The sequence below is a fragment of the Tachysurus vachellii genome, chromosome 16, assembly GCF_030014155.1.
Source record: "Tachysurus vachellii isolate PV-2020 chromosome 16, HZAU_Pvac_v1, whole genome shotgun sequence".
Taxonomy (NCBI): Eukaryota; Metazoa; Chordata; class Actinopteri; order Siluriformes; family Bagridae; genus Tachysurus; species Tachysurus vachellii.
The window spans coordinates 20,185,229-20,193,182 of record NC_083475.1 but is presented as its reverse complement, the minus strand read 5'-3'; positions in this window follow the sequence as shown (position 1 = coordinate 20,193,182).

Genomic DNA, 7,954 nt, shown 5'->3' with positions numbered 1-7,954 from the left:
ACCACTGTTTCCCCATGACCAATCACTAATAATCACCAATCACTGATGACCACTGTTTCCCCATGACCAATCACTAATAATCACCAATCACTGATGACCACTGTTTCCCCATGACCAATCACATATGACCACTGTTTCCCCATGACCAATCACATATGACCACTGTTTCCCCATGACCAATCACATATGACCACTGTTTCCCCATGACCAATCACATATGACCACTGTTTCCCCATGACCAATCACATATGACCACTGTTTCCCCATGACCAATCACATATGACCACTGTTTCCCCATGACCAATCACATATGACCACTGTTTTCACAGATAAAGCAAATTCTCACAGTCAGCATCTGTTGGTTTTGAACTGTGGTCTTCCTCTGCGGTTCTATAAGCAGTAAAATTTGATGCTTGGTTAAATTACTGCCACACTGATGCATGTAAACATTCTGAATGGGAACCACATATACTTGTGGTTGGAGTTCACATCTCTTACAGGCTAATCACTGCTGCTGAAAATGGCCCCACATGGACAGCCTGGAGTTACATAGGATTGCTGTGAATGGTAACTGTATAAAACTTGGCCTTGGCCGTAACAATTGATAACTTCAACAAGACAGACTTTATGTTTTAACTAGAATGACTCTTCTGGTTACACAATTAAATAAAGCAAATGATTTATAATCGCATGTGGTGTCACCCAGAGGAGGATGGCTTGCTTTTTGAGTCTGGTTCCTCTCAAGGCTTCTTCCTAACATATTCTCAGGGAGCTTTTCCTCTCCAACATGGCATCTGGTTCGCTCAGTGCGGATAAATTTAGAATGTATATCCAAAATTCCTATATTACCGTGAAGCTGATTTGTCACAATTTCTATTATTTAAAAGCGCTACATAAATAAAATCAAATATATAACTCTGGAAGCATTTGTCTAGATTTGAAGCACGGGCCTATTAGTAATTAGTAGAAGGTAAACTGGATAAAAGCAAATCTTTATCACTTGTTTATCTGAAACGAACTCTAATATGATACAGTACAAATGATTCTAAATCCTATTTCAAACGGTACGATTACAGAATCACTTACGCAAATCTGTTACACAAAATAGTTTTAATCCACAGCCACAGCACAAAATTCAGTACCTGTGAACTCACATACACCTCGGCCTCTTTGTTAGTATTCTCTAAACAACTTGTTCAGAATTATTACACAAACCATATGTCTGTTACTCCTGCATGGAAAAATCCAAAAACAACGGAGCTACTGTTTCTCATCACCGATAAACACATTACGAAACATTCTGTGAAAGAATGGAATCGCTGAAAACCTGTGAGTCTCTTGGTATGCCTTCTGATCTCGTCACTGAGAAATAAGGCAGTAAAGAAAGATGCTAACAAGCTTACTAAAATTAGCTAGTGCTAGTTTAGTGAAATTCTTTATGGGTGCGCGTAACCTACCTGATGTTGTACAATTTCATAGCAATACCTTAGACCCCACATAAAACGACATACTGCACATAAAACGACAGTTTCACGCTTCTGCTGGTTTTTTTTAGCAATTCAGTGAAGAACCTAAGAAAAAACCAACCAAGGTTCAGTGTTGATTAATGTCTGAACAATTTTAAAACAATGCTTCTTGTGATTTTGTCCACCCACATACCATTCTGCACGAGTAGCCATTTTCACATGGAACAAATATCTGGACTTTATACTAGTGATAATGCTTTAAACAGGTGTTCAACCTCCTGTTTCTGGTTGTCTACTAAATCACCAACCAGCACACTTTTAGTTCTACACTGGGGTAACCTGTTATAAATACTATGCGGTTTAGGGCACGGCCTTTAAACAACCAGCTCCTTCCTTTATCACACTGCTGCTGGGGTCAACAGGAAGTATGAAAAAAAAAGATCAAAATTATGTCTACAAAAGATGCTACAATGCAGCACTCACTCACTCATTTTCTACCGCTTATCAAAACTACCTCGGGTCACAGGGAGCCAGGCGTCATCGGGCATCAAGGCAGGATACACCCTGGATGGAGTGCCAACCCATCACAGGGCACACACACTCTCATTCACTCACGCAATCACACACTACGGACAATTTTCCAGAGATGCCAATCAACCTACCATGCATGTCTTTGGACCGGGGGAGGAAACCAGAGTACCAGGAGGTACGGGGAGAACATGCAAACTCCACACACACAAGGCGGAGGCGGGAATCGGACCCCCAACCCTGGAGGTGTGAGGCGAACGTGCTAACCACTAAGCCACTGTGCCCCCACAATGAAGCAATACTACAATAATCTGTTTCAGACATGAGAAAATCCTTCACGGTTAAATGTTGCTAGATTTTTATGTTGTTTTGAAAACCACTGGCTTATGTCTGTCTGGCTATGGTACATACTGATCTACTGCAAGTTGATCCCAACATCACTGCATGAGGAAATCACATTTAGTTCCTAAGGTTTTAGACATTGTGTTTATTAAGAAACTTGTGTGATTGAGCTCCAGAGCACTAAAGGAAATGACACCAATGAGCCTTACTAATGTTCTTTGCACCAGAAAGTTGCAGAAGGATGAAATGCTGACCCTAAACTCAATGCCCAGCCAGCTGTTTGAGCAGTTTGCCATAGGTGTCTCTGTTAATGATTTAAACAATGTATAGGAAGTGACCTAAAACTAGTGTATACCAAGCCACAGTTATTCTACATATTTGAACAACATGTCTGAATATTTGTTTTTTTAATGATTAACTCCTTTACCAGGCAGCAGATGAATCTATGCAAACCATCAGTGAATTGTTCAATGCCTCCAGCCACAGTTTCATTTGTGCAATATTTTAGGTTCATGTTCATTCATATCAAGCCATCTCATCTCTTCATGGTTGAGTTTTGGCTGTGTATGCAGATCAAAGGTAGACTTCCTGATCTGATGTAACACACAAACCCTAGTCCTGAACCCTCTTCTTTCACTAGGCTTCTTTCACTGGACTTCCCTTGCTCCGGACTTCCCTTGCTCCGGACTTCCCTTGCTCTGGATCACAGTCCATAGCTATGTTCTTCTCCAGAACAATTTCACTATGTGCTCCTGGTTCAGTTTATATTGTCCCTTGTCATTGATTAGAATCCTGCCTCCCCATGCCTACATTCATGTGACACTTCAGTGACAGTAAAAGGAATCCATAAAGGAATCCATGGACTGCTGAAGAAACTGTTAGATTGTGGTGGTTTTTCAATTTCCAACCTCACCCCTGCAGGGTCTATACTGTATACCACTGCGGTATCTAGATTATTTGTTATTAGGGTCAATGAGAATACCATTACTCTGGAAATACTGTACAGTCTATCTTCATTCCCAGTGTCACCTCAGGAATATTTTTAATGCTAAAATCTGTAGACAACTTTTTTTTTTAGCTCTGTAACCACCAAACATAGTCATCAACTGAACTGAAGGAAGGATAAAGTTACTTTGCTGGGTTACTGATGTAAGTGGTGAATTCTAATTGGTTTACAAATTAACTACTACACTTCTACTACAGGGACAAATGTACGCAAGTAAACGCTAAAGCAAACAAGCAAAAGAAACTTGTTCCAGCAACTGGTTTCTTTCCAAGGTTACTGACATTACTTTGCAATTTTTCTTCAGTTCCTTCTTGTCCTTCGCCATTCTACCAATCATTATTCTCACATTTGTCTAGCCTAGTTGTGTAGTGCTGTTTTGTGCAGAGGACTTGACACTATTTACCAACAATTATAGACAATTTTCCATTATACGGCCAAACTGTTTTGAACACAGGGAACAACTGTTCCAGTAACATTTCCACCTTGGCATCATGTTGGGTACAGTTTTTTTTCCAGCACGGTTAAATAACCTTGCTCAGTGTAGCAGAACTGTTCAATGACCAAATGTAAAGGGATAAGAGACTTGCTCAAGGCCCCAGCAGTACATAGTGGTCCTGGGAACTCATAACCTTTCCATCAGTCGTCCAATGCCTTAACCACTGATATACCACTTACCACATCCAGCTCATGCCTTTTATTTATTTTTTGTATATGCCCTGTCTTTATTGCAATTGTCTTCAAGTCCTTGTCTCTATTGTACTTTATTTAGAAGCTTAGCACATGGAAAAATAAGCAATACCTTTTACAAGTGTCCATGTTTGTGTAGACTGGCATAATGTGGTCATGGCTACTGTTCTTTCCAATTGAAATGACTTAGGGGATTTTTGAGCAGATATACTTTCCAGACCTCATTCAGTTTTGATTGCACTGTGATTCCTGCTGTTTAATAGATTATTTTTTTGCAGACTCACAGGTCATGGGCATAGTTTCAGTAACTTAGGAGAAGTACAATGAGATTCAGATGTTTGAGGGATTCCTGGCCCTTTTTATTTTCAGTTTGGCCTTCTGTGCCAATGGTAAGAACCATTAAGAAGCCTGCCAGAAGTTTGATTCTAGTTATTGTCTTAGTGGAGTAATGCTATGATCATTAGATCTTCAGACAGACAAACTGAATATTTTGACTCTGGACCCATACAAAATGTATGTTCTTATCTCCCTATGTTCTTGCCTTCTTGAACTCTTAGTTTTATGCTGTTTCCCTGGCACCCCAAGACTCCCAGGCTGTTATTATTCCTGAACAAGGTAATTGTGCTCTGCTCTAGTATTTACTGTCTGTGACTCAATTGTGGTTTCTATTGCTATATGCCTCTTTGGTGTCACCAGGCCCACCAGCCACTCACCTAGTGCTTCTAGGTTCTACCTCTGACAGAACCCTGGTATGCTGTACTATGACAGAGGAATTATGACAAATGAAGCAATGGTCTTTAGCAAAGGTTCTGGTTTTATTCCCACTTGAGGCTCTTCTTTGCCTATTTTTGGTGCTGTTGTCCCAAATGATACTTTTGTCCTTATTGGACTCCTGACTGTCTAGACTTTGATGCTGGTTCTGAAACCTTTTCTGTCACTGCTCTGGTCTTTTAATCTATTGTTGGTCTAACCTGTGTTCATATAAGTGCCCTTCTTCAGATTTATCTCACTACATGCTTCAAACCATGGATCGGTTCCTGCTGTCCCTGATCATTGTCACCTTTGACACCACTGGGGCTACTTAGTGAGACCCAGAACCTTGCTGAATATTAAGGTGAATAATTCATCTTTTATAAGTCCTTCAAAGATAAAGATTCTGGAAATGTTTCCACTTCAGTTTCTGACATTATTCTTATTATTCTTATTATTCTTATTATTATTATTATTATTATTATTATTATTATTATTATTATTATTATTATTATTATTATCCAGTTTTTGATGTGGGTTCTGATCCTTTTTGAGTGTGTACTGGACTCAGAACTCTCTTTAGGCTCTGAGTCTGAATACCCCTTTGGGAATTGATCAAAGTTCTAGTCTGGCTTTAAATGTTGGACCTGAACAGAGGTTGCATTACAGTAAATAATATCCTGTCACATTGATGGACAGGGATTTAAAAAATGTCTCATAATATTTAGCATATCGTCACTGTCAGGCGGAATCCTCGTATCTCCAAAACCGTTATTTTTCAGGAAATTAAAAAAACGCCGTACCTTATCTGCAGTGCACAGGGTTTAGTCCGCGTTGCAGTGGATTGTCTTGCGCTAAATTCCTGTCCTCAGACGAGCACCAGAACTAGCGGGGGTCAAGATTTTTTTTTCTTTGAGCCCAGTGTTTTGAAGACATTTACCTCAGAAGACGTGTTGATTCGTTGCGACTCTTCTTGAGGAGAAATATGCCGTGAAGCTCTCCCACGGAGTGAGGAAGAGGTGGACAGTTGAAGTGTCCAATGGAGTTATGAGATTTGCGCTCAAGCTATTTTCAAGACTTTAGATTGGTTAATAACTTGTAAAAATAACAGACCCACGTGGGGACTGACCAATAGCATCGATATGTGAAAAAATATGAAATCGACCAGCGACGATATTTTGATTATATCACATTGCAACAAACCTCCATGTCATCATTCTGGTGTTTTATGGTTTCAACCATATCTTTCCTTGTGGCTTAGTATTACATTAATCTAATGGATTGGTATTCTTTTAAAGGTTTAATAAAGGAGACTTGTGTGCACTTATCTGACTCTCAGGTGATGGATCCATGCAGGATATCTCTCTGATACATGAGTTTTCTAGGTTTTAATGGAATCTAAGTTAGAGGACTAGGAAGAATCTCACCAAAGACAAATTCGTGGTCAGTCTGCTTTTTTGTGTACGTCTGGGGTAATGCTTCGGATTATTTTACTATCCCAGCCTTCTTTTCCACTCAAAAACAAATAAACACACTTATTGTAAACAGCAGGTTGAAGGAAGGGAGTATTTACTTAAATAAATTCAGACAAATATTCAAGTAAACAAATGGACTAAAGAGGTAGGAGACCAGACTTGCTGACGGAACATATCTGAAGGTCTTTCCAGTTTCCATCCATTTTCATTATCTGCTCTTCGGAGAACAGAGTAGAGGAACCTAATCTGAACCTAATCTGGTTATAAGCTTGCAATGAAAATCACTGACCGGTTAACATAGTTTTGAAGCCTGTCATTAGTGGTGAGGGAATGTTGCTGGAATGTCCATTTTTTGGCTTAGTATTCAGATTGTTTTTCTCACTCACAGTTCTTCAATATGGCATTTTTATAAGGAACAAAAAGTATATTTATTATTCTTTCACAGCTCCAGCTCCATTACGGTTCCAGACGGTGGCAGATCCATTTTCCTTGTGGTTGTTTGTTCATGACGTCTTGTCTGAATGACACGTTACTGACACATTAGAGCCTTATACTAATAGTCCAAATCCTTAGCGGAAAAAAACAACAATATTTTGTATAAAATATACAAAAATAATAAATGTGCAGTGTGTCATTCTCAAGTTAAATAAGGAAACCCTAGCCACTGGATGTAAACAATTATATGGTTTAATGAAAAGCTGTTTTTCTGCCAAAAACAACTCAAACCATTCATGGATGAGAATCAGTCTTTATACATGAGATTTGTACAGTAAGAGTGTGCAACTGAAAGTTTATTTATATTCATTTCTCTCTTATTCAGCTGTTAATTTTGTCATTACATAGAAATTTATTAATAGGGAATATTAAATATACTTCATGTTGTTTTCAGAATGGATAAACAGCCCTAGATGCTAAATATGCAGCCCTAGATGCTAAATATCTATTGTTTGGTTTAACTGTATCTCTAGCATTCAGACTAGCAACTGACAAGCCTTGTTATTTGTCTCTTTTTAGCTTGTAGTGTGAATAGAAATTTTAGGAGTGGAGTAACTGCCATATCACATGTAACTGCCATACAACATGCACCTGGTTATCCTTATGTGACAATCTCATCAAATACTATAAAGAAACAGAGTGAAATTAATGCAGCAAAAAGACAGAAACGAAACAAAAGACAACAAAGACAGAGAGCAAGGAAAAAGGAAGCTGTGGAAAATAAACTAAAAGAAATGGGGAAATTGTTATATGACATAAAGAAATTGAATATATCTGATTAAAACTGTGAAGAAAAGGACCTACAGTAGAAGGAACCTGAGTCAACCTAAAGAGGAACAGACACTGTACCTAGACAGTTGGATCAAGACCCATCATCTTGCAGAAAGAAGATTATAGAATTGTTATGAGTTTCATTTACCTTTATATGAACTTTCTTTTCCATTTTATAGAATGCTAAGTTTCATTTACTTTTATATATGAATTTATGTAACCATTGTGTGATTAAGAAATGATATAATGTTTGATAGTATGTTTAGATATTAAGACAGAAAGTAACAGTGAAAGCTTAAAAAAGAAATCACGAGTTCTGTGTCAGCAGCTTTGTGAGAACACAGTCAGCCGTGCAGCTTAGGAGACTTATCAGGATGTTTTGCAGAAGCATGAGATCATGAGAGACCTGATAGAATGCTGACAGAAGCAGAATG